Source organism: Puntigrus tetrazona, chromosome 25, assembly GCF_018831695.1.
Source record: "Puntigrus tetrazona isolate hp1 chromosome 25, ASM1883169v1, whole genome shotgun sequence".
NCBI classification, from domain to species: Eukaryota; Metazoa; Chordata; class Actinopteri; order Cypriniformes; family Cyprinidae; genus Puntigrus; species Puntigrus tetrazona.
In genome coordinates, this window is record NC_056723.1 from 9,627,295 (window position 1) to 9,637,641 (window position 10,347).

Here is a 10,347-nt window from a genome sequence, read left to right on the forward strand (position 1 = left end):
ATAAACAGCCAATACGTTAATGACAGACACGCTAACAAGCAACTAGTTATTCCTGTGAATTGGTCCCTATACTAAAATGTTACCGTTTTTTTTCTTGCAAAAGTTGCATTAAGTAATTTTGCAGTCACTCACAAAACCCAAGAAACTTCTCAAAAGGTAAAATAAGTTTTCAAAAGCATTGTAAGCAAATGCAAAGTTTTTCTGGGTAACACAAAAGATATGCGAAAGTATAACTTACAACCTATGTATTTATAAAAAGGACCTACTTTTCAAATACATTGGACAGTACATATTGACTTAACGCAATTACTGAAGAGTCCTTATTGACATTTCAGATTATTCGCTTTTGTCATCTACTCTGATTTATGATGTCTTTGGTAATGCAATTCTTCTGTCGAGTTTTAGGGTGGCATATCTATCAGTGACTGAGTTGCACCTGGACTCAATCATTTGCTGCACTTATCCCTTGCATGGATCTCCAACCAATACATAATTAGTTCATGTGTAGCGCTAGAAGCTTCTTTTAGCTCACTAATGGAGCTCTTACCAGGAGATCAAATAGCATTTCGGTCAATGATGAGGTTTGTGGATAAAAGAGATGGTGATGTCACCTACAACCCCGCCTGTATGATTGCATGAGCAAACCTCAAGTCTGAGATGCAGAGCACAAACAAACTAAATGGTAACCGATCCTGCATAAAAAGCATGTTTTGAAGGCCGCCATGCACGTACCTTTCAATTGGGTAGTTAACAACCGCATCAGATGAACCAAACCTAATAAAACTCAGGAGAGTTGGCTATTTATGGAAATCACACTTTGCCATTGCATGTGACCTGCTGATCTCAGATCGCGAGCCACGAATCCGACCCTCACAGGAGGCGTGTCAGAAAACTAAACTTCTAAAACAAGATAAAACTTCCACCGGGTGCTTCAGACAGACTTATTTATAACACGAAAGCCAAAATGAATAGTTCTTTCTCAAAGGATGGCATTTTCTGTCCTCTAACTGGATTTAGATGGCTGCCTCTGTCTTCTAAATTTAGATGAAGAAAGTGAGTCAGCCCACAGAAAGTCAATATTAATGGTGATTTATTGGAGAGCGAAAAAAGAAAACGTAACCTCGCAGGATTTTAGTCAGTGTAAGAGCACCTGGCCCACAGGCTCGGAGCTAGCAGCATCAGAGGAAGCTCTCCGAGGCACACTGGGGTGGAGGCAGCTCCGTCAGCTCACGCCACTGCCCTCTGCTGGCTCACTCGACCACTTACAGAGCATCCATCATTTCTCTAGGCTGGAATACACTAACCGACCTCCGAACAGATTGTAAAACACTAGGTGTCCTTGCTGAGGAAAAACTGGATGAATAGCTGAGGATCACACACTACCAGACTTTGAAGTTGCTCCGATTGCAACAAACTCATGCAGAAACACGGGACTTGTTGCTAGGAGATGCAAGAAAAATGAAAACATTGTCTTCTAAAATTGTCTTCTGAAATCCTACGATTGATGTCTGAACAGTCTGAACACCAGAGTGATCATGCAGTATGTGACTTTCAGCTCAGATCTGCAGACTGGTTCTGGCTGTCGGCAGCTATTATCGACTAGTTCAGATTGTAAATTGGGGTAAGATCTGGACAAAAGTTGTGTTGCATATTCTAGTAGGAACATCTGAAGGGGATGTGGAGAATGAACATGAACGGTAGATAAAGTAATTGAGCTGTGGGCTCATAAGGACTCTAGTCCTACCATTCAAAATGTAATCACTATGATCACAATATGTAATTTCAATGTGTTTATTGTTTCTGGTAAATAAATAGGTCTATATATCGAAGTGAATTTGGTGTTTTAAGCAGACAGTCTACAAATACTGTAATGACAAGTCAAATGTAGCAAAGTTACTTTTAGTAGACATGTAGTTGCTGTTTGTACATTGTCTAAGGATCTATTGATCTTTTTTTACCTCTTCAAAAACTATTTTCACAACATAATAGACTTTTTTCAGGTCAGTGCTATATTTAATTTCTGTCAGGAATGAAAATGATGCTAGATAGAATGGATAGAAGTATGGTATGTTTATTTGTAATTTTGTTTTTATTGCGAATTAAGCTGCAAAATCATGTGATTCAGAAACTATGTTCAAGATGTCACAAAAAGAGCATTTAAATATATGACTGCCCGTGTGATACACACACACACACACACACACACACACACACACAATAGCGTAGCATCCATTTCCACTTTTGATCATTTCTAGGATTATCTAGGACTGAAACAGTTACACAAAAGTTTGCATATTAGCGAATGTAATTATTTTTCTTAGAGATTGTTCACCCAAAAATGAATATCCCAAAAAATATTCTTTTAGCTTCAGAAAATTAAGGCTGGCATGTACTATTTTAAAAATGTCCTTACTACTTTTTGGACCTTGAATGTGTCAGTTGCAGAGTCAGAAATCTCTCGGACTTCATCAAAAATACCTTCAAGGTCTTACGGTTTTGGAATGACATTAGGGTTAAGTAATTAATTACAGATTTTTTACATTTTTTTAAATAGGTTTTAAAAATGCAGCCTGTTTGAAGGTTTAAGGTTAAAAAAATGGTCATGTGAAACAAAACTTCAATGCTTTTTGTTGCAACAAACTTTAAAGCACACCACAGAGAGCGATAAAACTAAAACATTCACTGCATCGATACAAAAAGTGTTGTGTGCGTCCGGAGGATCACTCAACTTGTTTGTTGCAGATGCTGTCACATTCCTGCACCTCTAGGGAGCGCTCGGACCCTCAGCCCTCAAAGACAAACTCCTCACTGGGTTCCCACAGCAGAGCGACAGTCATCACAACACTATAGACATGAGGAAAGAACATTATCAGCAGTGCACTTGGCAATTATCCTGAAATGTAATCTATTTCTTGGGGCTACTGAGTCCCTCGCCACATTAGTGCCTCAAGGTTTGTGTGTGTGCTTGCAATTTTTTCAATACCTTACTGCTCCATTCAGTTAAAAACTGGGCCCATATCGCAGTTTTCCACATCACTGGACCACTCATACGGCATTCCTCATCGAGCACTATTTCACCTTTATTACTCACATGAATAACCTCCTGTGACCTTTGACCTGTCCCACATGAGCTGAGCACTGAGGGAATAGAAGCAACAGCATTACTCTGATGTGCTGATACAGCATATTTATATTTAACAGTATTTTCTAGCCCACACATTGGCCCTGATGGCTGTATTCTAGATCAAGGTCATAAGTTGTTTGGACCTTATGGCAGTAATGAATTTATTAGTGACTGAATAGGGTGCAAAGGTCAAATATAGCACAATCTGCAGACCTCATCGTGTTTGTACTGCGTGCCATGAAACCGTGTGGTCATTTGGTGGATTTAACCAGATTAAACCGAGCAAGAAACATTGTGTACAAATTGGAAAGTATATTTCGCTACCAGCTGAAACAAACTCTGCCTTCTGTTAAATAAAAATAGCTCCAAGAATAGGAATAAGGAATCCATTGTCACCACATTAAGCCTATGTCTGTCACCTCAGGCAGTAAACAGGTCCATGGTAAATCCAGTATAATTGACAGATGTCACCTGCTTGTGTCCAGTCGCTGGGAATCTGCCACTCGCTTCATATCTTTAGCTGACAGGTGGCAGGAGTTTCAGGAGCAGGAAGACGTCAGCAGAACTTTGATGACACTGCCATTGTCTCGGCTGGCATTTGCCTGCTCGCAGAGCAGTGAGCCAAGACCACAAGTCTGCTTTCAGACAGCTCATCAATACTAACCTTCTAAAACACAGGCATCTTAATGATAGAAAGATTATTAGAAAATTCTAGAAAAAAAAAAAAACAATACGCAGAGACAATGACTGATACACAAACAATAGATTGATGATAGATAGATAGATATACTGATGACAGATAGATAGATCAAACGATAGATAGATAGATAGACTGATGACAGACAGACAGACAGAGAGATAGACAGACAGACAGACAGACAGACAGATAGATAGATAGATAGATAGATAGATAGATAGATAGATAGATGTTTAATCAAGGTTGAGAGTAACAATTGTTCTCACAAGCTTTCAGCTCCAGAGTCTATCAGAGAAAGCAAACAGCTCTGACTCTGTAAATATGACACGGCCGGCTCCTCTCAGGCTCACCTCCAGGTCTGCTGTAATGAGGAAGCCGTGGGCTGCACGCTTTTCTACAGAGAGAATGAATTCCTAGTACACTCCAGGGTTTTGCTGCTGGAAGATCAGCTATTTTTGGAAACAGAAAGAATTGTTTCCGCTTTAATATATTCAAATATATTAGATCCTGAAAGAAACACAAATAACTGGGATCTTAAAACATTTTCAAGGTAAGTCTGTTCTTTTAAGTACAGGCATGCAAACGCGTCATGGGTGAAAAAGGTGACAAGGACACACAATTAATAGCTTTACAGTGCAGTACAATTAATTTTTACTCCTGTAGATGAGAAAATGTGACAAAAGACCTTTGAGATGAAAATTATATCAAACTACAATGGCAGCAGAGGATCACTTAACAGCTCAGTTGCCATTTCCACTTCCTAGTTTCCAGGTTTTTATTTTGAATATGTATTATTTATTTATATATTTATACTGTGTTCATGTGTTTTTTCTCTCTCACACAGAGAGAGAAATACGTAGGAATTAGCTTTAACCATTAACCAAATTTGTGAATAAATCTTATCCAAAACTGCCAAAAACTGCCTTTAATTTCGATAGGACAGATATCATAGCTGACAGCAAGTAGAGAGAGAGGGGAAAGGTCTGCGAGCCGGGACTCGAACTCGTGACGCCTGAAGCACGACAGCGCCCGAACGTCGATGCACTGCCCACGAACAGACATTATGCATTTACTAGAGATATGACTTGACATGTCCACTATAATAACAGTATATCATTGCAGCAATCAATAAGTCATTCACCCTGCTCACAGGGATTCACACAGCTTCAGATCAAATCTAAAATTTCACACTCTAACAAGCTTACATAGGTTATTTGGTACCTTTAAATTGAAATGCTACTCATCCAGATGAGCCGATCAGCTCATTACAGCCCTGTTTCTGTACTATTTGTGCCATGCACGTACCTCCATGCAAAAGTTTAGAAAATGTGAACAATTTTAACAAAATAAGAGAGATCTTACAACATGCAGATTATTTTTTTTATTTAGTACTATGCTGAATACGTTTTTTTTTTCGTAATGGTTATTAATTAGACCCTTGTTTGCACTGAGCAGTTAAACTGAAAACTGTTCTTCAGAAAAATACCCTTTCCAGCTGTTACGGAAGTGGACACAACGACGAGGTAAGAGGAGTAACAATAAGATTTATTTGACACAGCAGAGGAGTAAGAGAAGGCTGGCGAGTGTGAAGGTGAGTAAACATGTATCACTTTGACAGAATCGCTGGAGCTGAAGACTGAACACGGATCTGAATGGAGCACACACCACTGGATACGAGGATGAACTGGAAGACACAGGAGATAACTGGAACTGGAGAAGGATAGGTAGGTCTAAGCTGGCTTAACTCAATAGAGCGTTAGCAAGAGTCCACTTCTTCAGGAACGAGGCCGGACATTGAGGGATCTGTGGTGTGTGCTTAAACGCAGGTGCTTGATGAGGTGATGATTACATGCAGGTGTGGCGGATCAGAATTGGGGTGATTGTGAGCGTTGTGGTGGGCTGGTGGGGGAGCTTGGCTGCGGTTGATCGCTGAGAGAGCCTGATCACAATGAGGACAACCGAGGGGCTCGGGAATAACTTTAAGAAAAGGCTCAAATGCTCACTGATGATAATGAAGGAAAAACAATGCGTTAAAAGGGGGGACCCAGGCTCTTATAATATTATTATTAATATTTTTAATATTTGCTCCTCACAAGCAACAGAAGATATTTGCAGGTTTTCTGGCAAATAAATTGAGATCAATTTACCTTGATCTTCAAATTCAAAAGGTTTTCACCCTGCAGTCATTAAAGGGTTACTCCAACAAAAATGAAAATTTTATTACTAATCACTTACCGCCATGTCGTTACAATCTCATAAAAGCTACGCATGATGTCTTGTGTCAGCAGGAACACACGGATACGTCTCCTATGTCCATTTACTCTCTGATTTGAACACAAACAGCACATCCCTGTGTCACTGCTGACACAGAACAGCGTACAGAGTTTTCATCCATTTTGTTTTAATTGCTTACAAAAACGTATTTTTGTTGGACTATTCTGACTACGTCTTTTCTGGACCTTGACAGTGTTATTTACTTGGCAGCCAATGGGACAGACAAAAGCCTCCCGGTTTTCATTAAAAAAGAAATATCCTAAATTGTTTTCCAAAGATGAAATAAGCTTTTACGTGATTGATTAAAAAAATTTGGAGCAACAGTGAATGTCTGAGCCTTTTGTTCGAGTCCCTCAGTTGTGCTCATTGTGAAAAGATGGATCTCAAAATCGTACATTCACTGCTGGAAAGGGTCCAAATATGCACAAGATGCTAAAAAACTGAAGAATCTGCAGGACATGGAGGATTTTTCTGAATAACAGTGCTCAGTTTAACTGTTTGTCATATATCATCCGGGTAACTACATGCAGTATTAAACTTTTGAAGGGGGTTATTTAAAAAAAAAAAAAATCTTCTCGTGGACTACATGTAAAAATGTGTTATATAAAATACTCAGGAAGGTACAAAATAAAAAAAATAACATGCATTTTGTATGATCTCTCTAATTTTGATCAAATTGTTCACATTTTCACAGATTCTGCAAAGAGTTCCCAAACTTTCACATGCCACTGTATATACTATACATCCACATGTTCATACCGCTGGGTCAATTTCCTGGGTGAAAACCGGATTGTTATTGAACACAAAATTGCTCAGCCTTTATTAAGAAGCTATTACTGTTGAAAACCCAGTTTGCACCAATACATTTTACCATCCAATTCTCTTTCCCTGGCACTCCTGCCACAATTACATGCTACAGTGACTTTAAGGACCCTGAAAGGGCAGCCAAGACGTTCTCAAGACACCTCTGCTTGCTGCTCATTTTGCAAGGTTGTTTCAAAACAAATCATCACCCTGGGCAACTCTGAAGTGAAGGAACGGCGTGGGTGCAGTTGCAACATGTAATTTTTCAATAATAATCTTCCAATCCAGCAGGAAAACCGCACATTAAATGCAGTATATGCGATTTATGGTTACGCAGATGGAATGTGGTGCTAATTAGATGAATAATACGCTGCCCAATCAAACCACCACCCGTTTGTGTAGTAGTTTTCTTTGACACCACAAACAAACAATCGCAACTGCCCTTACCTTATTAAACAGAGAGGTGTTCCGCTGCCTCTTCAGATTCGGTGACCCAGCTGTATTTCTGCAACCGTTCACAGCAGACTAAAATGCTTTAAAAGTATGAAACAGAGGAGATTAGACATTACTAGTGGGATGTTGAGTGAAATACAGGAGGGTAATGGGTTTCGGTAACCTGTTACGCTGCATTGTCTGATTTGGTGACCCTGCTGTATATCTGCAACTGTTTGCATCAGATCAAAATGCTTCCTAGAGTACAAAGGATGCGATATTAGTCATCACCAGTATGAATTTGGGTCACATTATAGCCATTATTTATGAAACAGAGGGAGGTAACAGATTTTGGTTAATCTGTTACACTGCCTTATCTGAACTGGTGACCCTGCTGTATATCACCAACTCTTTACATCAGATCACAATACTTTCTACAGTATGAAACAAAGGATATTAGCTATCATTGGATGATTAACATTTAACCCATTGTCTGTGAATTAGAACAATGCAACAGGTTTCAGTAACGCTGTTTTGCCCGATTTGTCGACAAAATGCTTTTTGGAATATGGAAGAAAATAGCTAGCTTTAGTATGATGAGGTGTAACAATAATCATCGAATTTTAATAAACTTTAATACACTGATTTGGTGACCCTGCTGAATATATGGAACTGCTCAAACCAGAATAAATATAAAATCTAGAGTATGAAATAGAGGGAATCGTACTGTACACCGCTAATGTAACATTTAATCTATTTTGTGTGAAATAGAAGAGACAACTGATCTTGGCAACATGTTAAGCTGCATTATCGTATTTGGTAAAGGCATGTCTGAAAGTGTTCACATCAGACCAAAATGCTTTCTAGTTTACAGAACAGAAAAGATTAAACGTCACTAAAGAGAGTTCTGTTCTCATCAAACTACAGTCTTTTTTAAAACACAAGAAATAAGTTTACACATCAACAATTTAAACCTGAGCATCTGGGTGTCAGGATTATTTTATTCATGCATTAGATGCATAAATAAAAAGGGAAAAAGAGAATAACAAAAAAAAATCAGAGCAAGCTCCCGGATAGCCTTGTGCATAAGCGCGTTCTCACGGTTTCATGTCTTCCTGAAATGAGAAAAACTTGAGCACTCTGCTGCTTTCAAACAATAAAAAAAAAACCTTTGCTTTTGCAGACAGAGCCAAAGCTCTTGCTAACACAGCAAATGCATCTGGGCATTGTTGAGATGACATAAGCAAGACAAGCTTTGTAGTTTGTATGTGTCTGGCATCATTACCAGCTTGTCAAATATGCTTTACAAACAGAAGCAGCATAACAGAGGCCTTGTGAAGAAGATACGCCTCTGTGGAATATCTCACTGGACAGCTGCCAGCGTCATGTGGCTGTTTTAGCCAAGAAAGGAAATTATCACGTCTAACAATGTGATACCTCTTCTCTCAGAGGTTTTGCAAAGAATACAAAGCTAATATTATCATACAAAGAATAAAGCATTAAAACGGTCAAACTCCAACAAAAATGGACAACTCTACAAAACGCGATTGAAGAGGCAGGGTGTAAACACCATTAGGTCAACAGGTCATTAACAACGTCCTCCGTCTTATTGTTACATGCGATAACATGCTGAATTAATCAGAAGCTACTTAATAAGCTGTTCAGACTGATTAAAACCTATGTTTTAAGCAAGTTCGTCACACAGACCAATGTGTCGAACAACAAAAACTAATATGCGACCTCATTTGTGCAGGTGTCATGGTCAAAGATGACAATACGAGTTGTGCTGTGTATTGACTGAATGAGCTGACCTTCCATCTTTACAGCCGCTGGTCAGAGAGGCCCAAAGCTAAAAGCGAATAAATGAGAAAGATGACATGTTAAAAGGTACAATAGGAGGTGCCCTCTTTAAACACACACAACTGCAAAAACAGCACAAAAAGTAGTCGCAGACTAGCTCGGGGCAATAACAGTGAAAATGGTCTATGGTCTTTGAGGACGAAAGCTTGGGGTTGAGTTTTTTGGGTTTTTTTATGCCTACCAAGGCTGCATTATTTTTCTGTTGACTCAACCATTAATTCCATTAATTGTGAATTCATCAGTCTCATTAAAAGTCTGTAAATATCACGCCAAATAGGAACAGAAAATTGTGTCATGCGCAACTTTACAATAAATTAAATAAATTACAATTACAATAAATAAAATGTAGTCATATCTTACAAATGCGAATGCAACGAATTCATGAGAACATTTTGCATTCAAGCTACCCGTAAAACTTATAGTGAAAAGTTCTTTAAAAGCATATGGATTACAATGAAGTAATTTTTAAAAACATTGTACTAATATGGATTTAAATAATTAATAATTCACATAGGCTATCAGACAGAATTGCGTTGCGTTTAACAGAGCAATATATAACTAGAACAGCTACACAATTATATTTGCTTTTTATTTTAAAATAAAATGTACTGTAGCTATCCAATTAAATATAAAACGTAAAATATAATCTGTTTCTATATTTTAGACACATTTTATATTTAATCTCCTCCTTAGACGTAAGCCACTAGTGCTTAGTGCCTTTAGAGAGAAATGCATCTTTACGGATAGTGAAAGAGTTTTTGCTTTTCGATTTGTAATAAAGTAGCAATAAAAGCTTTCTATAGATATATTTCTCATATCTGTGAGTCAATTCGCTGAGCTTCTTTTTACGTGAAGCGCTCCTATTCTAGACCGAGACGGCAGAAGCTAGTTATTTTATAGGACAAAAAAGAACAATGTTTTGTTGGTATTGTGAATGTACACAAATAAAACTAGACCCTTTGAAGTTTTACCTTTATAAGCATATTTTCCCACCAGTGTTGGGGGTCACGCATTACAAGAAACACAAGCTGGTTAATAATATTACTTTTTTCAAGTAACAGTTTACAAGAAAACATAAGTCTCCTGTGCCACTGTTGGGAGAAAGCGGAAGCACAGAGGCGTTGTGTGTGCTGTGAACATAATGCTACTGTAGTTC

The 10,347-nt window shown here is 38.4% G+C and overlaps 1 protein-coding gene across 1 annotated transcript in view; it reads right to left on the reverse strand.

The window, feature by feature from the left end:
* si:ch211-269c21.2 (carbohydrate sulfotransferase 8) overlaps positions 1 to 3,814 on the reverse strand; it is a 49,703-nt gene extending 45,889 nt beyond the window's left edge. The window contains exon 1 of the mRNA XM_043227622.1: positions 2,730 to 3,814. The gene's annotated coding sequence lies outside the window, so the exon portion shown is untranslated. The remainder of the gene's footprint in view (positions 1 to 2,729) is intronic.
* Positions 3,815 to 10,347: the final 6,533 nt, after the last annotated feature.